We start from the raw sequence: 26,920 nt of genomic DNA on the forward strand, positions 1-26,920 counted from the left end.
GCATTGAAAGAGAAGTGCCCGCCGCGACGGCTTAGTGTCTGCGGCGTTCAGCTGCCAAGCCGAAGGACGTGGGGTCTATTTCCGGGCGCAGTGGCGTCATTTGGATGGATGTGAAATGATAAAACGCCCGTGTGGTATGCAATGTCGGTGCATTTTAAAGAATCCCAGGTTGGGGAAATTAATCCGGAGCCCTCCGATGCGTCGTCTATCATAGCCCTTGTGTCCCTTTGGGACGTTAAACCACATTCTCTATGATACCATTGAAAGCATAGTAAACAAAAAAATGGCTGTTGTTTAGCTCTGGTTAAACCTGGATTGACGCGATAGCTACAGCTGGCCGAGTGGAACTCGCTGAGTCGAATTGCAAAGTGAGTCTTTCGCCGCTGCGTTTCGCTGGGCGTTCCTTCTTCTTTTTTTTTTTTAATGCGATGTTGATTGCCTCAGAGCATAAAACGGTATGTAATGATAGATGAGGATGCCTAAATAAATGATAAAAGGCTCGCTGATCTAATAAAATCGAGCAGTGAACGATGATGAGGTCCTTGTGTCCAAGCGATGTATGAAGCACTATTGTCGGGCGAAAGACCCGCTGCCGTCAGGTGCCGAATTCTTGTCGGCTTCAACGCCGGGCAAACCCATAGCAGGTGGTGAATGTCGGCCTCAAGATTTCGGTTCTTGCAGACTGGACACCCGGGGCGGGGATATACACCTTCGAATTGCGGCCACTTTCGTGTCACGGCTGGTGTGAGGGCAACCCCGACCCGGGGCCCGGGTCCTCCGAGGCGCAACCTCCTCTGCACAGGTAAGACCACGGGAGAGGGTTACCGCACACGGAGGGATTAGAGCACGTGTGCGGCACCGGAGGTGTTCCTTTCTTGTTAAAAGGAGGGTAGTGTCATCCAAGGTAAGAGGACTCGAGGCGAAGACGAGGTTGGGGTCACAAGGTGGATCGCAGAATCTGCACGGCTTTGCGAACTCAGGAGGTCTCGTGGGACCCACTCAATTCGGATTGGCTGCGGGATGCGTGCCGTGAGACGATGGATGTCCTAGCAAATGCTTGGGGTGCGACTGACGCGTCGCAGTAGGCGTATGACGTGAAGGGCGTTGGTGCGGATGACGATGCGAGCCGTAGGTAGTAGGGGAACGGCGGCCACAGAGCAAAGTGCCTCTTGAACGGCAAGCATCTCCGCACAGAAGGAGGAAGGAGGTTCTGGGAAGTGAAAGCTGGACGTTTTGTTCAGGGAAGGCTTGCAAGGGCAGTAAATTGCAGTAGTGGTTTCGCAAGCCTGGTTGCCTGCGTCAACGTATAAAACGATGGAGCCATGCGGCAGATGGGCGTCTTGGTGTGTAATTCGTTCGCGAAACGGCGCCGCCGCGGGGGTAGATGATGGCCGACGTAGATCAGTTGGTTTGATATCGCTTAGCTGCGCAAAATGCCAGGGAGGGAGAACTGGCGGAGGCGGCTGAAGAATGGAGTGCGAGGAAGCATACGCCCCGAGTGCACACGTTCCGTGTGTAAGGTTAGACTTAAGCCGGCGAGCATCACGTCTTCCCTGGACGTCTTCCCGTCGTCCCTGGACGGGGATTCACTCCCTCCCCCTCTCGGTTTCGCTAGAGTCGGCAGCTGCTCCGCACCACGTGACCAACCACGTGATCAGCGACGGCGCCGCCACGCTGAAGGCTCGAAATGCTAGAGGCGCGCGGCGCGCACACCAGCTGCGTGCTCTGACGTCACTCCGCGCATGCGCACACGGCTCAGGGCGCAGCCACGCTGACCTCGCGAAGCGGCTGGCGTAGTGTCGCTGTCGCTACAAAGCGCCTTCGAGCGTCTTTACGAGACGACAAGACGACGTTCAGTGGTGTAGATTACTCAGCTGCTCCGAAGCGGTTACCGTGTTGTCTTAACGGCCTAAAGCTTTTTGTCCATGTACGCTGCGGCATAGACAAAAAAACGCCTAATAAAGTTTGCGACTTTATGTCCGGGGGACATCCTCTGGTGCCATGCAGCGCTCCTTAATCACTTTTGAGATCGCGTGTAAGCGAGTGGTATTTTCAAGTCAATCTTTTTTTTCTGGTTTATTTTCACCAAATACGTGTGCCCGTTAGCAAGCGGGAACGCGAAGATCCGAGCGCTGTCGCACGCACGATAGCGCAATATGGAACCGGCGCTAGACGCGAGCGTAATCAACCATGACAGGCGAGACAGGCCGCAAGAAGGCGGAGATCAAACGCGGCCAAAGCAGCGAGCGGGAGTGTAGGAATGTTGTTCACGATGCGCCGCCGTGCATGACGATATTGACCCGCGTTGCGCAGGAACTTCAAGGATAGAAAGCAACGTGTCCCTTGCGTATTGAGAGCGCTCTGCGATGATGCCACGAGCAGGCATAACGGTATTACCAAGGTAGTTTCTTTTCTTCTTTTTTGCTCATCGGGGTGTTTTCTAACTTCGTCAAGGCGTGAAAAGAAAGCCTATATGGCATCCGCGCTCTCTCGCAGAGAGAAGAAATGGAGATGACATGCGCATGCAACTACTCCTTCAGCGATTCGTCGACTTCGGCTGCGATTATGTGGCCAGGAAAAAAACAATTAGTGCTTTTTGAGGAAAGGAAATGGCGCAGTAACCGTCTCACTACTCGGTGGACACCTCAACCTCACTGTAAGGGAAGCGAGGAAGGTGGGAGTGAAAGAAGAAAGAGAGAAGCGTGTCGTAGTGGAGGGCTCTGGAGTAAGTTCGACCACCTGGGGACCTTTAACGTGAACTGCATCGCACAGCACACGGGCGCCTTTTGCGTTTCGCCTCCAACGAAACGCAGCCGCCGCGGTTCTCCGAATACTCCGGCTGCTGAGATGGGTAGTCCGGCTCAGTAGCCGAGCGCCCTAGTCACTGAGCCACCGCGGCGGGGTATTTGGCCAAGAGTACATGTTATGCGCAGCTAATTTTTTCGCCACTATAGGGAGACTGCAAATCTCCTGTTCTTTTATGTCCCCTGTGTGTGTTTCAACATATGTAACTTCTGCCCATGTATCCATTTCACAAATGAACAAACTCTAGGCAAGTGTTGTGTTTATTGTGGGAAAAAAAAATTGGACGGACAGCCTGACAGTCTGATGCAAGCAACGTGCGTAAGCAGTGGTGATTTTGTCTGAATGCTTTTATGATGAAAGCTTTTACAAATGATAGTTTTGCTTTTGGGGCTTTTCCCATTTTTTCGCTTCGAAATGCCTCAGTTTGCGTCAGATCCTTCCGTATTTCCTTTCGCTGGTTTAGCTGAACTGGCCGCAATAATGCATTCAGCTTTGTTCCTCGCTGGCGTCTGACATCCTTCCTCGCTGGAATACTGGGACTCGGCTGGTGGAGCGGGAGCTAGGAGACGGGAGCGCGCTAAATAGGGACTGGCAAAGAGCGCGGGCATGCGGTTCTCGGGAGCGAAAAGACGCTTCGGCAAGCAAGCAAGATCCTTAGAGCGCGAGCGGCAGAGGGACATCGCGGTTAACCCTTACGCGGCCGCGCATCTCGATTGACGTCATCTCTCGACTTTCCCCCTTATTGCCATCGCGTCTCGTTATCGGCGCTGCTTCGGGCTCTCGAGTGATATCGTTGACGCGAGTGCCGCCAGACGTTTATTGTCCTCTCCCCTAGCTACCTCGCTCCTAGCCTTGATCTCTTCGTCGCCTAGGCTAGGTGCAATAGGCATCACTTCATCCTAACAGCGGATGTCCGAAGGGGGTACAGTGCAGTGCTTTCGTGCTAAGAAAAGTGAAAAGCAGGGATTCCGCTCCCATCAAAAGAAACTACTTAAAGATAAATTTGCACTTGCTTGCATCAGTATCATCAAAAGTTCACCTGCGACGCAGCAGATGTCACAAGATTCCCGACTTCTCAGTGAAAGCGGCAAGGTTGACAATGCCTCCTCGCGGGCTCGGTCGTTGCCGCGCGCATTGGCGCTGTCCGGGAGGCCAACGACTCTGTAGTTCGCAATGAGTTCGCACCGGGGTACCGCGCTTGGCTTGCTGCAGAGGAGATGGTCTAGAGCTCTACTTCGCCGCCATGGTGACCCGCGCTGTCCGTGGAGCGGCCGAGGCGCATCCGTCTTTTCACAGGCGACACACATTCGAAGCTTAAGCACAGGAACATTGCATGCGGCTGTCACGAAAGTGATCGCGCACAGTTCGCGTTAACGTGCAAATTTCCGTGCGCAGTTCGTGTCACGTCGCGTAAAATTTTCGTCCGATTGGCTCAGAAAAACTTGTTTAATTTCATCGCGCCACCGGCGGAAGTGTTTCCCAACAATACGACCATACGGACACGCGCACTGCACTTTGCACTCGTGACGAAGGCCTATGTACAGGCTATCGCCCGTACAGTGGCGTGCCGATAGCTCGGTACAACGATTCAAGCTTTTCTAATCGGCCACTTTCTTGCAAATTCGTAGAGAACTTAGTGCGTGAAATTTACTTCATTAACCCTCTAATTCCCGGCATATCGCGTACGGTATTAACCGTAAAAATGTGAATAGCTTTCATTTATGCTTTCAGATGTAGATCAGCTACGTTATGGTAGAAATGGTCTCTTTTAAACATATTCATGAAAGCAAGACCAAAGTGCCAGTCTTCGGAGACGCAGGAGACCTGCTTGAATATCATTTATGGCAGAAGCTAAAACTAACGGCAAGGCATCCGCCGCCACGGTGGCTAAGCGGTTATGGTGCTCGGCTGCTAACCCGAAAGACGCGGGTTCGATCCCGGCCGCGGCGGCTAGAATTTCTTTGGAGGAGAAATTCTAGAGGCCCGTGTACTGTGCGTTGTCAGTGCACGTTAAAGAACCCCAGGTGGTCGAAATTTCCGGAGCCCTCCACTACGGCGTCTCTCATAGCCTTAGTTGCTTTGGGACGTTAAACCCCATAAACCAAACCAAACCAAGGCATCCAAAAATTTCTGTGGTCGTAGGGCTACACTGACAGGCGGTGAAACAATTATGATTTTGCTTATTGATTTATTCAATGCGCCTGAGCAGATCTGCGCAGTTCTGTCGTTCTTAGACAAACAGAAATTATTGCAATTCAATAATTTAATTTACACAACAATAATTGTTTTCATAATTAATCTGCCAGTTTTTACATTTTTGCACTGTATACAGACCAATAGTGATGAAATACTGCAAGTTCGGTACTTTTATCTCACATTTTCGTTGGTTTAACCAGCGTATTTTTTATTCTGAACGCTTTTTCGCGAAGGCGTGTCATCGCGCGGAGTGTATACGCACCAGCTGCAGAAGCGATTCCTCGAGGACACAGCAGCCGCTCCTGCTTTTTAAGCACGAAATGCTTTTAGCTGAGGCCTGAGATGAAGCTATACTTATCCGAAAAATTCTGAACTGTTCCGCGAGAATAATTGCCACACACACAAAAAAAAAAAAACTCATCGAACTATAGCCCCGAGCGGGACTCGAACTAGCGCCGGCTAAACATAACAGCTGCGTCTTCCGATGCCTAACACCACTCGACCATCGCCTAAGTTTTTTTGTTTTTTTTTTCATGGTATTTATTCTACATTTTGGCGCATTTCAGAACCTTAGTGAGCCCTTTATCAGAAGACGATTGTTCTGTTATTAGCGGCTCTTTCACGCAGGAAGAGGTCGAACATGCAATTGATCAGTTACCTGCCTTAAGAACGCCTGGTTCTGATGGAATTTCAGACTTCTAAATCTCTCACTCCTGTCCTGCTGCGGGTCTTCACGGTGGGGTTCGATATAGGAGCCCTTCTTCAGTCTTTTACAAAAAGCTACACAGTGCTAATTCCGAAAACTACTGAGGAAGGAAAAATGCGCTCCGTAGAAGGTTATGGGCCCATTATATTGCCAAATATGGATTACAAAATTTTTGCTAACGTCTCATCAAATCGCCTGCAATTCGCAATGATGGTACTCATTGGATCTCACCAGACGTGCGGTTTGAGAGGCCGCTCCATTCAAAGTAATGTTCACACTGCGCGTACAATTCTTGAATATTCCTCCAGCTCTCATAAGCAGCTTGCTATGTTTCAGATCAACCTTGCGAAAGCATTTGAGCATGTTCGCCACTCAGGCTATGAGGGACGCCGTAATGAAGGGCTCCGGAAATTTCTTCCGCCTGGGGTTCTTTAACGAGCACTGACATCGCACAGTACACGGGCCTCTAGAATTTCGCCTCCATCGGATCCCGGCCGCGGCGGTCGAATTTCGATGGAGGCGAAATTCTAGAGGCCCGTGTACTGTGCGACGCCAGTGCACGTTAAAGAACCCCAGGTGGAAGAAATTTCCGGAGCCCTTCACTACGGCGTCCCTCATAGCCTGAGTCGCTTTGGGACGTTAAACCACCATAAACCATGAACCATTCCTTTCTGTTCTCACTTCTACAGCAAGCAAACGTGGGGTCTACTGTACTTAAGGAGTGCAACTTTGCTGCAGCAGCGGTTCAACACGATTAGTAATTAATGGCCAGCTCTCGAATCCCGTGCCAATCCACTCTTCCGTGAAGCAAGGCTGTCCGATGTCTCCTCTGCTTTTTGCTCTTTAGCTGGAACCGCTTTGTTTGAGTGTTTTGCGTAACAGTAACACCCATGGGTTCCCTGTTTTGGGTAATGAAGTCAAATTGCTAGCATATGCTGATGATCTTGCATTTTTCTGCATTGACAAGCCCAGCACCGATGATGTGTCGTCCACGATAGATCGGTTTGGCATCGTTTCTGGTGCTCAAATTAATCGCTCCAAAAGTTCTGGCCTATGGTTTGGCTCATGGGGCACAACTCCGCCCCTGTACGCTGGAATGAATGGTCTTGTGTTCCCCCTAATTATCCTGGTGTTCCACTTCATGCCTTCAAATCATGTGCGCATTACTGGAGAGAGCGAGCTCCGGCCGTTGAGCGTTATGCTCACACTTTTGTCCCACATCGGCTTTCAATTTTTGGCCGAGCCCAGGCTTGCAACACCTTTCTGGCAACAAGAATTTATTACGTACTCCATGTCCTTCACTGCGCCATACATTACATACAGCGTTTCCACCGTATATTTGCGACGTGTATTTGGTCTTCTAAATTTGAGCCCATGAGGCGTGATAACCTTTTCAGGCCTGTTTGTGCAGGAGAACTGGGCCTAGAGCACCTGTATGTGAGACAGTTGGTTGCCCGTTTCTTCTTTTTTCGTGATTGTTCCCATCCGATTATTAGACCGTTCTTGCAGGTTAACTTCATGACTCTACTTCCTAACTTAGTAGTTTCTTCCAATTTTACTGAACGCCCCTGTTTACTAGGCCTCATGCAGGAAGTTTATGCCTGCGTGCGGTTTTTGACAGTTCGGTTTTCAAATGAGTACTCATATTCTGTTTCGCGCAAAAATCTGTACAGGGATTTGATAACGACGCTCTTCCCGCCCCCACTGTATTGTTCTCTCTATTTTGGACTTGTGGGTCATGACGTTTTGAAGCGAGTGCGTAAAATGCCGATTTCTCCTTGCACAAAAACATTTTTCTATAAATTACACACCGAAGCTCTACCTGTCAACACGTGGCTTGATAGGAAAAACATTTTTGTTTCTTCTGTAAACTGCCGCTTGTGAAATGTGCCTGAAACAATTGAACATTGTTTTATAGACTGCAAAGACGCGATTTTTGTTTTCATTGCTATAAACCGGCGAGCGGAATGACATGCTTCAGAGTTGTACGTAGTTGACTGCTTACGTAGAGGTTGCGGACCATGGAGTTCTGAAGCTGGTCTCAGGTAGTGCCAAGCAGGGTGATGCGGACACCCTTGCAGCTTACGTTCCAGCTAACTCTTTCTCGGAAACGTTCAGATGGGGGAATGTTCAGCCCGATGCGGCAAGCGCAGTGGGCGCAGAGGAAATGCCCGCAACGCATATAAGCTGCGCTGCGTTGCTGCTTACGACAGTAAAGGAGATGATTGTTCATTTTAGCGAATAGTAGACAATCATACGGCCCGCAGAAAATTTCTTTAATAGCGCTATATAAATTGAGTGGTGTGTTCACCTGCCTTGGACGACACGCTAGCCACACGAAGACAAACGCAAAAAAAAAAAAACAGCGTCAAAGCGCCCGCTAATATTTCTGTGCTTTTGAACGTCTGTAGCTTTACAGGTGGTTGCAGTGGTGCACCGCTGTCGCTCGCACGATGCCTTGTTGCATCAAACGTATACCAGACCCTTCTTGCACGAAGTTACGTGCACATACGCGAGCCGTCTCGGGCCGCCACGCGCAGCCTTACATTTCATTGCACCGCCATGTGCCACCTGGTTCAGCTGAAAGAATAATTAGAACTGGCTGTAAGGCCGTCCTAATCGCCTAGCTTTTATGACTTTCCAGCTCATGGATGACTGCAATTTAGATGAACTAGCATCACCTACTAATATTTTTGTGAATACGACCGCTTTTTGCTATTGCTGGTGTTGTAAGGTGTTGTAAGGGGTAGGACCTTTTGGTTTTTATTTTTAAAAATTCGGCGGACTTTTTTTCGGTTTTTATTTCAGAACGCAAGATTTCAGTTTTTTTTTTTCGGAGAATATTTTCGACGTATGAAATACTGACTTCTCTTCCGTGGTTTAATGTAGCAATTTCGTATAGTCAAAAATCGCGTCAAATCTATCCGGATGTTTCTTTTTTTCAACCTGAGCAATTTATTTCCAAGAAATTGTTACGTAAATGGTAGTATTTGGAGCTGTGCTTGTAGCAGAATTTGCTATTGTCATTAAAAGAGTAACGCAAGTTAAATGAGATGGCCGGCAGACTGAAACGGAAGCGGAAGTTTACTTCTGAGAACTAGGTTGACATGTTATCGTTCGCTTGTTGCGCTGGTTTGAGGGCGAGTGAGGGGCATGACCTGGTCTGCATATTGACTGAAGCTACAGAACTGCCACTCAATCGTCGTGGTAGCCAGAAAGAACTTCTTCGGGGCATCCATGCGCGGTTTCGGGTCAGTGCCCTAAATGCATTGATTAACCTACTTAACCGATTAACTGCTCTAAGTAGATGATGATAGTGAAGAAACAGTGCCTAACTAGAAGGCGGCGTGAAGCTGATGCTTCCACGTCTGCAGGGGCGTGTAAGCTAGCGGCGAAATACCTAAAATAGTTCAACTGCGCTGCTTATCCAACAATACCATCGTCGCATCATGCCCCTGATTTCACTACTTAGTTAATTTTCAATTTTGACTGAGTGTAGCTCGCATTCGACAGCCAGCTAGCTATGCCTTGCATGCCAGGAATACTGATCTTTTTCCGTTGAAACCGAATTTCGAAAACTGAATCCGGCGTACTTTTATCGTTTTTTTTTTTTTGGGGGGGGGGGGGGGCTGAAACCAAAAAGTCCAACCCCTGGATAGCTAATATTCACTGTAGGAAACGAGGAAAAAATGGGGCGGTGATGAATTAATTCTTAAGAAGATCTTAGAACGTCTACAGATGAATTAGACATTGTGTGATCGATGTGTAATTAAATAGTTCAGTGAGTCGGAGGAAGAAAGAAAAGGGAAAAAAAGAGGAACAAAGCAATAAACGTGCACAGGATTGTTTGTTCTGCCGTCCAAAATTTCTTATTGGAATCACATACTTTATTGAATTAAGGCCACCTCCCTGGTTTCACCAGGCCCTCCTAGGGATGCTCCACCGCGCGTGCTTCTGTTGCACCCTTTTCTCTCCCTCTCTCTCTCTCTCTCTCTCTCTTTATGTCAAAACCGTGTCCTTCTGATCTGCCTTTATACGCCACCCGATTCTTGGCCGATTCCCTAGACTAGGTATGTGCCGCTAGATGCCTGTATAACAACAGAAACATTCATAATGCGTAGAAAACGAGAATGAGGTCAGATTTTAACAAGGTAGCGGCCGTGAACACATGCCAAAATTGATTTCTCCAACCTACCTCTTCCCATCCTCCTTCTCTCTTTAGGCAAGAGCCAACCCCTCTAAGTAAACATACTTTCACTCACTCGCTCCTCTACCTCCTCTGCAGAAGAAAATGCACTGCACAATAATAATGTGAGCAAGTGAGCTGTTTCGCCTTTTCTGCTGGTGTTGTTTAATTTAACGCTATATGCAGATATGTGGCACCGTTCCCGCTTTCAAAGGTCTCCGGCGTTTCTCCGCCCACAGTGTTGAGAAACACTAAGATGTCGTCATCACCACCACCATCAGCCTACCCGCACTACTGCAGGACAGAGGTATCTCACGTCGATCTATTAACCTTGCCCAGTGCCGGCTGTCGGCCGCCGTATCCTTGCAAACATCTTTACCTCACCCGCTTACCTTACTCTCGCCGCCCCCTGCTACATTAATCCTCCGCACTGTTAACCTAAGGAACCATCGGTAATGGGACAGTACTTGGCCACTACCTCCTAAATGAACATACCACTAAGATGTTCAAACTGCCCCTTCAACATTCCCGCATTGGGAGTTTCTGAACGTCACACACAGCCCCTCCACTACCCATCCGAACTCGATGCGAACCGCCATATCTGCATAGACGGTCACCCACTGTGTTCTCATTTTGCGTCACCCTGACACACACGGGCTCTACTTGGGCAAACAAGAATCCTGTGCAAACGAATTTCCTGAGAGTAGCCCTAAAATTTTGGAATCCCAAATATGAGTTGTTTCTTTTTTTCGAAATGAACCAAATCCACCTAAACATGCGGAAAACACGAAATGAAAAAACACAAATGAGAAAAAAACGAAAGTTTCTTATCCGCACAAACCGCAGTGCTACCCAAGCTGTTATATGATATGCTTTACAGGTTAGGGCAACTGTAGGCCATCATGTACTAAAAAAATATGTAAATAATTTGATCAATATCAGCATGCAAACTTTGGATTTGGCTCTTTTCGATGTGAAACTCTAGACTGGACCTTGTTTTGCTCCATAAACTTTCTACACATAGTTTAAGCCCTGTGTATAAAAATAATGCTTAAAAATGATTTTGCTGTGAAGTGAGCAGAAAAACAATTAGAATATTCATCGCGCGCAGTCAGAAGCACTGCGGTGCTTCACCGACTCCAGCAAGTGTGAATAGCAGGCTTCTGCCACAAACACTGACGTGACTGCATTCTTGTGTTCCCGCTTCGCAGTGGAAAAATCGAACTAGATAGAATATATGGGATGTAGAATTTATTCCACTTCACTGCAGCAGCCTGTATTCATGATCAGTAGCGAAATGTTAGGCGCAGACAAGGCACGAAACGACAGGCCGACAGTCCTGCCGTTTCCTATGCTTTTGCCATTTCGCTAGCAATAATGAGTTTAGGAAGCCGATTCCAAGTTGAACGTAGTTGAGACGCATCCTTTACTTTCTCGGCTACGGGGCTAATGGTCCTTTCGTTATCTTCATCTTCTGGTTTCAGACCTTCGGCCGAGATCTTCATACCCTGAGCAGTTGATGATAAAATAGAGCTGAAGCCGGAATAAATGAAGCCGTGCTCGAAACAGTCCAAGCTGTGAGGCTCAAGCTGACAGAGAAGGTTTTCTAACGAATGAATTTGGCTCATTCTCAATCGCACATCAGCGGGATCTTGCTCAATTTTTATCTGAAATAGAATTTGAGCGCAGGTTGTCTAGATACTGGACCCCTTTCGTTACCATATATTTTTTTTCTAAAGGAAAGATGTATTTGCCCTCCATTACAGTATAATTTGACTTAGTTTCGGTTTCTGGATTTGGCTCATTTCGGAAAAAAAAAAACTCTTATGTTGTCGTATGGTTGTTATAGGAATTTTATTAGGCAACTCTGCACAGGGAGTCGCAGAAATTTCTTCCTTCATACACGCAATGTACGCCGCAGGAAGCGCCAGAAAGGTATGAATTTCTCCGCTGTCCTGACACACGCAGCGTGAAAGTGAAAGGCGCACGTAATGCGTAGCAGCGTACGCAACCAGTGCATCGGACCTCTCAATTCCAGAATCCGTTCGCAGGCTGCGAATACGTCTCTTCATGGCTCTTGCGCTTCGCAGACTTATGCAGCAGGTAGTACTTAGCTGTCCCAGCTCGCATTACCGCAGTTCTTCAGTTAGCAGCACTCCCGTGGATTTTGTTCCCTGATGATATTCTGTGTGCTCGATCTTTCCTGACTGCAGTTTTCAGCATTGCCTCGAAAGCGTTTTTTAATGCAGATCCGGGCTGGTGGTGTGGCATGGCGCTGGCGCGCTCTGCCAATGTGAGTACTCGCATTTCCTTTCCTCGACGCTTCCCCCGCGACTTTCCGCGTTCGCCATAAGGCGAGCCGCCCTACTTTGCGAGACGACATGCGCCACAAGCCAGGGCAACATGAACACCCACCGATGACGGAAACGGCTTCACCGCAATTCTGTTGCCTGCAGGCGTCCATGGGGAAGCTTCCAGGCCGACTGCGGGCCGACAACAACGAAGCATGCAATGCAAGCAGGAGGTATACGCGTGTCGTTTCTGAAGCGTCAGTTGAGCAAAGCTAGAGATTCACTATAACGTTGAGCAGCTCGATATAAGAGAAAGCCTGGCTCTCGCCTCATGATAAGATTGCATCGACTTGATTGTATATCGACCTTGGACTTCCTGCGGGAAACATCTTGCCCCCCGGGGGGGGGGGGGGGGGGGGGGGAAGTCTGAGATTACAACAATAGAGCGGCGTACGCTAAACAAACCAAAATATTGTATGACTTTTTTTTTTTTCCGAGCCCTGGCTACTGCAGTGCGTACTTACGGTACATCTAGGATTAAAGACTTCCGGATGCCATCTACTGTACAGTTGAGGGTTTGGAAACTCCCCGTTTTGCAATTTCCTCCCCATGATTTCCTCTCTTCTGCTGAGCTGTTTATCCGCTGCTGGATAGGCCTTACGCCCGAGCTTATCATGATAAATGATTTCGTGGAATGTTCTGAGTTCGTCACCCGAAGGGGGGGGGGGGGGGTCCTCGCATGGAGGCGACGCGTCAGCGGCGATCGACCGGAAAGTGAGCCCTCGGGAGATCACGCCCGCCTTCTCATTCCCCCACAAGCTCTGATCAGCCGGCGACCAGATCAGTGAGATTTGCTCGGCTGGTGCCTGCCCTTCTCTCATAATTTTGGCTGCTGTAGCAGACATTCCGCCCATATCATAATTCTTAATGGCTGCCTTGGAGTCACTATCGCCCTTGTACCGAGCTGTGTTATTGCTAGAGTAATGGAAACTTCTTTTGCCTCAGCTGCACTTGCGCTTTTAGCGGTGCAGCATGAGACCGGGTATCCACTCTCACAAAACACTACCGCTGTGTGTGCTGCCTTGCTATCGTATTCGGCAGCGTCTGTGTAGAGCACATCGGATTTAGATGTAGAACACATCGGTTGTCATCGTGTAGAGCACATCGGTTGCCGCTACTATGGGACATTAAAATCGACCGTTAGGCAAGAGAAGTTACCGACGGGTCACCGATATGAAAAACTGCCTCTAAATGCTGCCAAATATTCACGGTTGGCGCCTTGAACTTGTGAAGAAATGGGAGCGATATGACTGTACCATCCTCCAGTAAAACAGGAGTAGTAGTTGTTGTTGTTGTTGTTCACCTCATAGAATGGCGCATACCCACAGAGGGGGATCGGCCAAGAAGAGGGGTGCATAGAGAGTTTTTGAGATTTCCACACTCACAACCATTTTTCTTCTTCTTCTTCTTCTCCACATGAAAATGGCACATACCCACGCGGGGGGATTGGCCAAGGTACGGTGGTGAATGACAAGGAGGTATATGTGCGGGAAAAAAAAGTCACCAAGTCTTATTCCACACACAGTGCTTCTTCTTTTACCGTGAGTGCTGCCGCGGTGGCTCATTGGTTATGGTGCTCGGCTGCTGACCCGAAAGACGCGGGTTCAATCCCTGCCGCGGCGGTTGAATTTCGATGGAGGCGAAATTCTAGAGGCCCGTGTACTGTGCGATGTTAGTGCACGGTAAAAAAGCCCAGGTGGTCGAAATTTCCGGAGTTCTTCACTACGGCGTCTCTGATAGCCTGAGTCACTTTGGGACGTTAAACCCCATAAAGCAAAACAAATCTTTTACCGTGTTATACCGGCGCAGACGTGGTTGTCTGCGGGTACGATTTTTATTAACGACTATTGAGGACAAAACAACAAGAACTACGACGATTACGGAACTAAGTACGGCTTTCTGAGTTGGTGGTGCCGTAAATCGAACATTGTGTGCATTTTGAAATATACCTGCGCTTAAAAGACACGGACTGAAAGATAGAGACACACACACACAGCGCTGGACTTACAACTTAATTTTTATTCGGGAAACACTGCTCTTTATACACACCAGCAGCTGATAAAAATGGAAGATGGTAACACCCGGATGATAAAAAAGGCTGAGGCTTAACTTGGTTAAGCCTGGAGAATGCGAAGCATCATCGTGTCGCGTAATTTGGAGGCGCACAACCACAGCGACGGCGCGAGGTGGGCCCCCGTTTCTCCACTGTCGTGACGTCATCGTGTCACGTGGTGTGACGTCATGTATCACGTGATTTGGAGGCGCACAACCACAGCGACGGCGCGAGGTGGGCCCCCGTTTCTCCACTGTCGTGACGTCATCGTGTCACGTGGTATGGCATCAACGTGTCACGTGATTTGGAGGCGCACAACCACAGCGACGGCGCAAGGTGGGCCCCCGTTTCTCTACTGTCGTGACGTCATCGTGTCACGTGGTGTGACGTCATGTATCACGTGATTTGGACGCGCATAACCACGGTGAAGGGCTGAAGTGGTAGCTAAAGTAGTATGCTTCGCATAAAAATCGACAAACTGTCTCGTCACATGTCCAGTCCTACCTTCCCTTTTGCAAAAATGCCCTTTCCTTTGATAGTAGTGAAAGGGACGTGCTACTCACGCATGCAACCCCACTGTCCGCTATGCTCATGGCTCCAATTATTTCACGCGCCGTTTGGTCACGGTTGCCGCTTACTATCTTCGTCTCGTTATAGGAAGGTACACATTTACACTCTTGACAATGAACAACCAAATTCCCATCGCCTTTCCGTTCCATGTTCTTCCGATGTTCATGGAGGCGATGGGAATTTGGTTGTTCATTGTCAAGAGTGTAAATGTGTACCTTCCTATAACAAGACGAAGATAGTAAGCAGGAACCGTGACCAAACGGCGCGTGAAATAATTGAAGCCATGAGCATAGCGGACAGTGGGGTTGCATGCGTGAGTAGCACGTCCCTTTCACTACTATCAAAGGAAAGGGCATTTTTGCAAAAGGGAAGGTAGGAATGGACATGTGACGAGACAGTTTGTCGATTTTTTATCATCCGGGTGTTACCATCTTCCATTTTTATCAGCTGCTGGTGTGTATAAAGAGCAGTGTTTCCCGAATAAAAATTCAGTTGTAAGTCCAGCGCTGTGTGTGTGTATCTCTATCTTTCAGTCCGTGTCTTTTAAGCGCAGGTATATTTCAATATGGTAAACCAACTCGCCCAACAAACCACTCTGCTAAATTGTGTGCATTATTTATTCACATACCCTATTGAAAATACTGAACGTGGATTCTGCGTGCCTATCTTTGCGTGTTTATTGCCACGCACATTGTGACGATTGAGCGAGGTCGCAGAACGCGAGACATATTTCACACAATTTGCGCAAGCCGAGCAAGCTCGCAAATGCGACACATCTGTCACATAAAGTGCGCAAGCTGCGTAAGGCTCGTACAGCAGGAGACATCCTCGCGTGATATGCGCAAGCCGGGTGGGGCTTCCAGAATGTCCGAGAGCCAAGGGTGAGTCCCAGAATGTTCAAGAGCCTTGTCTGGCTCACAGAGCACTAGACAGTGTCAAATGGAGTTACCATCATGATACCGATAATACCTTGCATAGCTGCAAGGCTCCTACATCACTGCTCAACACGTTACGCCAATGCCCTACCTAAAGGCCTCCTCACCTGTCTGTCACTGCCTCATTCAGCATGCATGCTGTGAGATAACAAGCTTTGCAGCAATGGTGCTTCGTGGGATGACTCTCATGTGTGTAGCATGCTTGCAAAAGGACATAGATAAGGTCACCTTAACTGGCTTTATTAATGCCACATCCCTCATGACGGGTGCCACACAGTGGCTAAACAATTTCTTCAGCTTCTCCAAGTCCAGCAGGTTGGCGTCTTGATCCAGGTTCTCACTATGCAGCACCTGCAAAAAGGTAGCAGTATATGCAAAAAAATTCAGTTAATTTGTTTTCTCGAAATTCCAGAAAAGGGCACAAGTAGTTCTTCCATTAATGAACTAATGATGATTTCGAAAAGTATCAGGTTTGAAATACAGACATTGGAAAACCCGACTCAAGCACGCAGGCTGCTCAGCATCAAACCTGCACAAAATCTAATAACCGTGTCACACAGGCATTTTGAAGGCTTTCAAATGGCCATCAACTCAGTGGCACTTGAATGCAGCTAAATGGGCATTTCCAATAGCCACAGAGTCCCTAGAACAGTGTGGACATCTATCTAGATTTTGAAGGCTTTTCAGTGGTAGAAATTTGCACTCAGACATGGAGCACTCGCAACTTACACTAAGGAATAAAATCAAAGCAATTTAATCGCTGAAAGAATACTCAACATGAAATGTACAACTTATTTCACTGAAAAAAAAGAAGGCTGGCCACAAAACACTGCAGCAAGCGTATTATCACTGTTGCCAATAGCACAAAAACAATGAATACCACCTTTTCAAAACTGCGTGAGTGCTACAACAGCTTCCCAGCAAAATTATCAACTGTGACAGTGGCTCCACAGCAGTTTGGTGCGAGATGATGAAATATCTCTACGGCGATCAAGTATTCTGTGTAGCAGCGGCATAACTCCCGAGTTGAAGTGCAAATCTCAAAGCTCAATCTCCCACCTTAACTGTTATCTTTAAATACATATTTAAATTCATTGCAGCATGCTGCAGAAGTATGTGGTCAGATCATTCGAGAGGATACCTGCAAGCTATCTCAGGAGACGAAAGATCTGATGAAGAAACGCCAAAGCATCAGGACGTCTAACTTCAGAGATAGAATAGGACTAGGAGAGCTATCGAAGTTAATTATAAGTGCAAGGTAGCCAACATAAGAAAGTTTAACATGGAGAAAACCTAGCATGCTCTAAAGCATGGAGGTAGCCTAAAATCAGTGAAGAGAAAACTAATCACTGGTAAAAACCAGATGTATGCGCTGAAAGACAAAGAGGGCAATGTCATAAGCAATATGGATAAGATAGTTAAAGTAGCCGAAGAGTTCTACACAAATCTCTACAGTAGTGAATGTAATCAGAAGGTTACAGAGAGAGGCAGTAGAGCACAGCAATGGGACACCAGCCAGTAACGAGGGAGGAAGTAAAGAAAGCCTCAGGAGCAATGCAAAGGGGTAAAGCAGCTGGTGAGGATCAGGTAACAGCAGATTTGTTGAAGGATGGAGGAGAGATTATGCTAGAGAAACTAGCCACCCTGCATACGCTTGCCTCGTGACCACGAGCGTATCAGGAGCTTGAAAGAATGCGAACATTATTTTAATTCATAAGAAAGAAGATGTCAAGGACTTGAAGATTTACAGACCGATCAGCTTACTATCCATTGTCTACAAGGTATTTACTAAGGTAATCACTAATAGACTCAGGACAACCTTCGAATTCAATCAATCAAATGATCAGGCAGGCTTTCATAAAGGATACTCAACAAGAGACCACATTCATGCAATCAATCAGGTGATAGAGAAATGGGCAGAATACAACCAACCCCAATATATAGCCTTCATTGACTACCAGACAGCAATTGACTCGGTGGAACCACAGCTGTCATGCAGGCATTGTGGAATCAGGGTGTAGAAGAGTGTTATGTGAAAATATTGGAAGATATTTATAACGACTGCACAGCTACCATAGTTCTCCATAAGGTCAGCAATAAAATTCCAATAAGGCAAGGTGTCAGGCAGGGAGACACGATTTCACCAATGCTATTCACTGCCTGTTTACAGGAGGTATTCCGGGGCCTGAAATGGGAACAGTTGGGGAGAAGAGTTACTGGAGAATACCTAAGTAATTTGAGATTCCCTGATGGCATTGCCTGGCTAAGCCACTCAGGATATGAACTGCAAAGCATGATGAATGAGTTAGACAGGCAGAGCAGAATTGTGGGGCTAGAAATGAACACGCAGAAAACCAAAGTAATGCTCAACAGCCTAGCAAGGGAACAGCAGTTCACAATTGGTAGCGAGGTGCTAGAAGTAGTAAGAGGATATGTATACTTAGTGCAGGTAGTGACCGCTGATCCGGATCATGAGAGGGAAATAACTAGAAGAATAAGAACGGGGTGGAGCGCATATGGCAGGTTCTCTCAGATCATGAAAGCCAGTTGCCAATATCCCCCAAGAGAAAAGTCTAACACAGCTGTATCTTACTGGTACTCACCTATGGGGCAGAAATGTGGAGGCTAACAATGAGGGTTCAGCTTATTTCAAGGACAACGCAGCGAGCTATGGAAAGAAAAATGATAGGTGTAACGTTAAGAGATCGGAAGCGGGCGGAGTGGGTGAGGGAAAAAACGCGGGTTAATGAAATCCTATTTGAAATCAAAAGGAAGAAATGGGCTCGGGCAGGGAATGTAAGGCGAAGGCAAGACAACCGCTGGTCCTTGAGGGTAACAGAGTGGATTCCATGAGAAGGTAAATGTAGCAGGGGGCGGCAGAAAATTAGGTGGGCGGATGAGATTAAGAAGTTTGCGGGGATACGGTGGCCACAATTGGCAGAGGACAGGGTTAATTGGAGAGACATGGGAGAGGTTTTGCCCTGCAGTGCGTGTAGTCAGGCTGCTGCTGCTGCTGATGATGATGATGATGACAGCCTGAGCACACCTACAAAGTAAAACTGTGAACTCGACCCAGCAGCACTTTACTGTGTTGAAAGAGAACAGGTACAATTGAATTACTGCATTACCTTGTTATCATTAAAAAGTACAGGGCTCTAAGGACTTCCTAATTTACATCGAAACGAATGGTTTACAGTGAACTTTCACGGATTACACTAACAGGCACTGAAAATCCAACACAGCTGCCCAAGAGAATATTAGGCAGCCGCGCTAGCCTTCTTTTGCGCTATGCTACCTGATACCAGATTAAGATTCGAGAGCAATTTACTCATACTCTAGCACTGGGATACGTTATGCCCCAGACTGATGCAGCTGTCTTACTAAAGGCAGAGAAGCTTTCAGTGTGGGTCATGTGTGCTGTGGCGTGAACACATGCACAGGATCGCCTGCTACCATTCAAGTCCTCTGTGTACACAGGTGCACCTGTGTATGCAGGTGCAATAGAAAACCCACATCACAAATTTGGCTAGTCTGGTCGGCCAAGCATGGGCCAGCTGATAGCACGAAGCAGCAGGTGCGACACATACCATCATCATCAGCCTGACTAGGCCCACTGCAGGGCAAAGGACTCACCCATGTCTCCACATTAACCCTGTCCTTTGCAAGGTGTGGCCACCATATCCCCGTACACTTCTTAACCTCATCCGCCCATCTAAGTTTCTGCCGCCCCCTGCTATGCTTGCATTCTTTTGGAATCCACTCCATTACCCTTAAGGACCAGCGGTTATGTTGTCTTCCCATTACAAGCCCCGCCCAGGCCCATTTCTTCCTCTTAATTTCAAGTAGCATGTCATTAACCCGCGTTTGTTCCCTCACCCACTCCGCCCCCTTTTGGTCTCGTAATGTTAGACTTATCATTTTTCTTTCCATAGCACACTTTGCTGTCCTTATTGTTTGGCACGTGTTTTTTTCTTTGTAATAAGGCATAAAGTATTATACATGAATTACCACATGGCATCCTCCTATGACCGCTAAATAATTTATAATCAAATTTCTTTCTCCTGCTGTATTTGTTTCGGTTTCGACAGCTGAATGATGGCTGTGACGTCAAAGCGAGGTTATTGGTCACGTGAGGCATGAAAAACTGCAATACAATTGGTACTTCTGGCTCTTAAGGAATGCTGGTGTCAGCGCTGTAGCGAATTAAAATGATGAAGCAGCGATTATAAGTGCAGTTTTACCACGCCTCACGTGACCTATAACCTCTCTTTGATGTCATAGCCATAGTCAAATTGTTCACCGAAACAGGATGGCAGAAAAAGTTGATTATAAATTATTCAGCGGTCTCACGCGAATACCAGATGGTGATTCATGCATAGTAGTGTCTTCCGCAGCATTATAGAGAAGAAAACATGCCACCAAGATTAGGTGTCTATACTCTTTTAAGCTGAACTCTTTTAATTAGCCTCCACATTTCTGTCCCAAAAGTGAGAAACATGCAGGCTAAAGAAAAGATTTCAGCTTAAGTACCAAAGTGGCTCTAATCACACGATGAAGCGGAAAAACTCTCGACACTTGAACAGAGAACAAATAGGAATACCAACAAAATTTTAGATTCTTGTAAGGCTATCAAGCATTTCTGAATATTGTAAACTGCACTTTCACACATACAGTACGCATGTATGCCAAGCTCACATTCAGTAGCCCTGTTTTCCGGCTGTAATTATCACGGTCTGAGCTCAGTTACAGATTTAAAACCAGCCAAAAGATGCAACACAGGAAAAGAGAAGAAAACAGGTTGTACTATCAATTGAATTTTTTGTGAAGGAAAAGAAGGCTCGCATGAAGATGCGCCACACATGACCCACACCAGCGAAAGGCAGGACAACAAATAACTGTCACTGATATACAAGCACGTCATCTAAAAGAGAAAATTTTTTCCGTTGAAGATTGACTAATGGCTTCGCTACTCATACAGCCATTGCCTTGGAGATATGCATCAAATACCTTACAGATTTGTTTACCACTTCTATACACCACTGAAGTGTCACAGAAATCAGGCGTACACACTGATGGGTCATCTTATGATTTACACTCACGACATTGGCACTGTAGTGCCAGATTAGAAGCTGCCTTCCCCCTAACGAGTTAGTGCTCACTCAGGAACACATTAAAGACACCTGCACATATCCCTGAAGTAGTTTCTTGCACAAGCTAGCGGAAAGTGATAAACCACTTCCTGCAAGTCCTGAACCTAGTTTTATGGGATACCATACTGCTATCCCGGGTTTTAACAGCAGCGCAAAGGCCATCAACACAATGATTGGCGCAAAAATTACATTTAAAAATTTTCCCGACACTCGATTTGAACTCATGAAGTCTACACAAAGGACTCCATGATAACCGTTCTGAGGTGAATGGCAGTTCAGCCTAGCCTCTGGAATCTGTGCCAAAAAAAACGGAGTCAGCGCATCGCAATTTATTTCCGATATCAGCCAGTGCTGATGACAATTGTATATTTTGCTTTCTCTGGCTTATAAAGCTCCACTTTCAGAAAAAGTGTCGTCTTTGTGGTTAGGATGCGGAACTTCATCATCAAAGGTCAACTTCAGCTTGCCATCAGTGTCCTTTTAATGCCTCAAAGTTGAACAATAGCTCCATTCATAGAGGAGGGCTGTGCATAAATTTCGACCACCAAAGATTCTTTAACATGCACCGACATTGCATAACACACGAGCAAATATGCATTTCGCCTTGTCGAAACGAAGCCACCACAATTCAATCCCGCGTCTTTGGGCTCAGTAGCCGAACACCAATGCAGTAGGCCACAGCAGCAGGTGAAAAACAAAAGAGAGCCCTTAATAGGCAACCTAACTTGCAAAAATCAACATAACGAGGGGTCACACAAGTAGCAGTGGACTAGGAAAATAAAAGCTACTTGTGTCGGAAGATGTCTTCAGTGCTTACCTCAAAAGCCTGCTTGCTTGCTGGGCATCCTAGCACCAAGTGAAAGGCTGGCACAGCTATACTGGAGAGCTTGGAAGAGGCATTGCTGGTAAAGCTATGTGGAGCTTGCTGCAAGGTAAAAAGACACATTTAACAGCAGCACAGTGCAAAAAATGGACTAGAATCAAGCATGTAAGGCAAAATGCAAGGCACAAAAAGGAGCCGGTCGCAGAATGGAACACGACTGTTTAACCACATTTCGAAGTGGGCCAGGCAACAAGAAATTCATAACCACGGCAGTCATTCACAAGCTAGCCTCAGACGAGACATCACTTGCATATCGATATCCAGCATCGTTTCTACAATACATGCCACCATTCAAAAGAACAGACCACAGCAGAACGATATTTTCAGTAGAAGGCTGGTTTGCTTCAAATTCTGCATGCGTCCCTCAATTTGAAATCTGGCATGATTAGCACTGATTTCACATTCTCACAGGTATGATGAATTAATAGTGCCAATTGCAGAAAAACCACACTTTTTCCTTTAACATCAAATAAGGTATTGGAGAGGTACCTCAGCATATTTAAGTCAAAGTCAGATTTATTTGCGCCATTGGTTATAATCATGAAACAATTAAGTTCATTCTTCGTACATATTAAAGGCTCAATTACCCTTAAATTTCACTGCAACTTCGGGATTTAGGCCAAATGGAGCTAGGGCACCTGTGTGCATTTTGCAGTTGTTTGTACCATTTCAGCTCCGAGCCAAAGTATGAAAAAGCGAATGCCAAAATAGAGGCGAAAAACTTCAGAGCAATTTGTTTTTATCTCACCGTTCTGCTATTCAAGGCTCGACTACACTGGCTCGGCTATAAGTACGAACGCAGCTGGATCATACGGAGCTTCGTACCTTAAATACACAATTTATAAAAGTACAAGTGAAATACAAGTGAAAGAGGAGGAAGCTCAATCCTAAGGCATACAGCTGAATCGCAGTCTACGTAGTTAAACTGCTCGAGCGCTGTTACTTCAATTACAGCGTAACATGCGGCGAGAATGCAAAGCCCGGGCCGAAGATCTATTCGCGGGCACATATTCCATTCTCGGCGAGAGATGAATGGCAGTACGGCGGCAGTACGGCGCCGATATCGTGCACCCCGCGATCGGATCAGCTGTGCATATTTGCATGGCATACTGACCATGACCGTGTGACCACTGACACTACACGCGCATTCATGCCCGTGTGCCGCCAGCAAACAACCTTTCAGCGCTGCGTGCTGCCGCGATAGGCACTGCGTCTTCGCGTCTCTGTACTAGCTGTGTTGACGTGGCCAGTTGTGCGCAAAGGCTTTGAAATAATGAACAGGTTCGAAGAAAATTAACTTACCCCCAAGATGCGAGATGTCACCCGGGTAGTGGTCTCCCACCAGCTGCTCCGCCATGGAGTTTCCTCCCCGCCGTCAGCATAGCGTTTCCAGTGAAGGCGCGCAAAGGACGACGCGCTATCCGTCGAGCCCGCTGACGCACGCTATAAACACAGGTTTAGCGAATTTCACTGCTGTCGGCACATCACATATCGGAAGAGTGACAAATGCTCATTCCAGCGATGGTTCACGCCCTCGGCACCACAAAGGAGGACCACGACCGACCACGACAAACGTAGCAACGCTGTCCGCCATGCTGTCCCTTCCCAGACGCTGCGTTCGTTGGCTAGCGCTTCGGCCAGTTCCGGCTTCCTTCGGCCCGTTTAGAAAGGCATCGCCTCCAGGCATTCCTCCAGGTCGTCTCTTTCGGGCTCTATGCTTTTGGGCAGTGCGATAGCAAAGGATTAAAACCAAATGAAACTTTCGTTACAAAAATAATTAAGTTCTTGTGCACATATTAGCATTAAAAACTTGAGAAATTTGTGACGCGTGGACGCATGAATATGCGTGTCGGTACATGCGTGCGTGCGTGCGTGCGTGCGTGAGTGGGCATGGTCTAGCGCGTCAAATCCAAAGCCTATCCGACATGCTGCATGGTTTCTGAGATCACCGCCGTGAGCTTCGCTTGTTTTCTCGTGCTGCTGCTGGGCGGTCTTGTGCGCCGCTGTTACTGTGCTGGAATCGCAAAAGAAGAAGGATTACCGGTGTGTGCTGCCGGTGGGCGCGCTCTCATCCAAGAGTAGTAGCAGCTCCCAATTAAGCGATCCGTCGGGGCATATGTGTTATGGTTGTCTGGTCGACAACGATAATGAGGTCAGCAGTGCGGTGCCGTCGTTTGATGAGTCGAACCTTTCGGCCTATTGCTCTGCTAACTTCGTTGCAAAAATGCCTGGCTCATAAGCAGCGACAGTGGCCATTGTTTCTGTGGTGTGTTTCGATTACAAGACGGCGCCCTTCTACAGTGTGGCTTCCTTGGAAACTTAGTCGGCGGTGTGCCTGCAACGCCTGTCGCTGTCAGCTCAAACTGACCGCCTGCGAGCGCTGCCTTCTTTTGCGATGTGAACGGTGACGGGACACTTACTGCCTGTGGCCGGAGCTTATAGCAAAAGCGAAGAGTTTTCTGTGAAGGTTTGACGAAGTGCGTGTGTCAGTCTGGACCCTTAGCAAGTCATACGAGATGCGACATGCAAAAGTGGTCCACCAGTCGCTTCAGCAGAAAGGAGTGCGGATGTTTTTTACGTTACTTCAATCTAGAACTGCCCATGCAAATATTTCAACTCGTCTCTTGCCTAAACAGCATAGTAAAGAAGCTAAAGCAACAAAACTGCTGTTTCCATGCTGTATATTGATTCCGCACTCGTGCTAGAGGTGGGAAATATGTAGCAGTTATTGGCGGAGTTACAGCCTATGAAGCACGTGCAGCTTCATGTAACTGCAGGTTAGGATATGCGCCTTACTTGGTATTGACTTTGTGACCAGACATAGCCATTTGTCAACTAAAAGAAATTTTCTTGCTATAGGATTCTGCAGCATTATGTATGCTTCTGGACACTGAATACCGGGTGCGTCACCTCTCTTGAAAGCACTCAGATTTGTGTACTTATCAGTACGTTTGAGATGAGAAAATTTTATCAGCTTCTTTTCTTTATTTTATAATTAGCTACACAGCATGTTGCAAAAAAAATGTTTTAAGTAAAAGTATTTCAGTTTAGAGTAGAACAGTTCAACAAAGTTGTTTTGGGCATTCTGGTAACTTCAAGATGGTATTTGATGGTTGCATACAGACGCGCAAGTCAAACCTCAAAGGGCATCAAACTTAACAGTACCGCTGAGCTTATCCTTTCGTGCTTTTTATGTGTGTGTAGATCACGTGGGGAAGTTCAGTATTGGATGTTGGATTTCATAGTTCTGCTACAACTTTTATCTTCCTTTCTACACATGAAACGTGACTGAACTTGATTACATTCCCCAAGCAAATACCTGACGCCTTACAAGCGTTCCTTACTGTGCACAGTTGTCCCAGTGCATTATATCCACTCATATGCAGCACACTGTTGTGTTGCTCTTGGTCTCCAAATGTGACTCTCAGCAATATGATGGAATCATAGTCCATCCAGATGGTCTTTGTGGTAGTGCAAATTTCAAAACAGATTGAAGAAGAATGAAGAGTGTGATACTTCGTCATGCATCATGCAATGCTGGTGCTAATCAGGCAACATGTGTGGTATATATACTTCGCACATTTGAGATTCATTGGATTTGTTCTGGAGCCATACTGGGAATTAATTAATCGATCTGTGATTTGTCACTGAAATTGAGAGAGGGCACTAATTTCTGAACTTTTGACACCAACTGTGAATTCAAAACTGTCTTTTCATGTAGACTTACATGGCTTTTTTACGTGTATGTAAATTTATGCTAATGACTTTGGAAATTGCTTTGGAAATGGTTTTAGAAATTGCCTCGTAACATTCCTGTTACAGCTCACAATTCGCTTTCTGCACGTCATGTTTGATTGAACCTGATTATATCCCCAAGCTTGTTTGTTGCACCTAACAGACACTGTTGCCCTTTCAGAGTTATTCCATTGATTGACTCCTTTCGAGTGCAAGCAACAAATGGTTGTGTTGCTTCTGATTTCGAAATATGGCTGTCTGCATGACGGGCGACAACATAAATGCTCTGGATGGCTTTCATCATGCATCTATAAGATATCTGTAACTTTCAGAATTGGTTAAAGGAAGAACTGAAGGATGCTGTAAGAGTCGTTAGAAGCTTGTTTTTTACATTATTTTATAATGAACTTGCAATGTTGACAAGTTCTTGCTCAGTGTGCATGTTGTCATGTACAGGTCCCTGCAGTTTCGAAGGGAACCATTTTGCACTAAAAGATAATTTTTTGGTTATTTGTTTGCTGAAGTTGAAAATGATTAATGGGTACTTACGCCAAGACGAAAATTATAAAACAGCAAAACGTGAGCTTATTGCTCATTATTGAGAAGTAATCATTAACTGAATGCTCGAACTTTGTTTGCTTTCACCCTAAATGGGCCTTTACAGTCTCGACAAGTTGCTACTAAGCAAGCAAACGCACACATGGCCACACGCAGCCTCACTGAGCTTGCTCAGTGTGCACATAAGCACGCACAGCTTCGGCAAGCCCCCTCTCAGCACGCAGATGTCCACGCACAGAGAGTTGTCCACGAGAGTCCACGATTTTTTACACACAAAGAGTGTGCGTGTACGTCTTTCAGCTCACAGTACGCGATCATGTACACACAGGACGCACAGAATGCGTACAGGTAACGCACAATTTCTGCGCATTCGTGTGCAAAATGAACGTGATCGTACAAAAATCACTGTTCTCGTGCAAACTCACGCAGAGTTTTTTCAATAGGGTAGTCACATGTAAAGTTCATCGTCTTCTCCACACAACTATATATGATGTCTAAACAATTGCTTCGACATGTTTAAAGAAAAAAACCTCTCCCCTTATTTTCCATATAGTATGCATTCAGGCAATAAGCATCCCATTAAAAAAAGCAGCAACATTCCCCACAAATAGACACCACTGCATTCTGCCGAACTTTCCTTGAAAGGAAGGCAATGGCTACTTTCCAATGGGTACAAGCATTCCCTTCGCCTGGTGCTCACTTTTTCTGGGGTAAAATGCTCGGGAAAACGGGTTCTTATCCAATCTCGAGCGGTCCAAAACATGTTAGCTGTGGCGCTGTTTGGTCAAGCTC

General features: G+C 46.8%; 1 long non-coding RNA gene across 1 annotated transcript; it reads right to left on the reverse strand.

The window, feature by feature from the left end:
• Positions 1-16,026: 16,026 nt before the first annotated feature.
• LOC149350316 (uncharacterized) lies at positions 16,027-24,276 on the reverse strand. The gene is made up of 3 exons (XR_016290326.1): positions 23,138-24,276; positions 21,770-21,877; positions 16,027-16,153 (listed from the first exon to the last, which is right to left on the reverse strand). It is a non-coding gene; the product is annotated as an uncharacterized LOC149350316 (long non-coding RNA).
• Positions 24,277-26,920: the final 2,644 nt, after the last annotated feature.

The sequence above is a fragment of the Amblyomma mixtum genome, chromosome 3, assembly GCF_055824585.1.
Source record: "Amblyomma mixtum isolate Tamu chromosome 3, ASM5582458v1, whole genome shotgun sequence".
Taxonomy (NCBI): Eukaryota; Metazoa; Arthropoda; class Arachnida; order Ixodida; family Ixodidae; genus Amblyomma; species Amblyomma mixtum.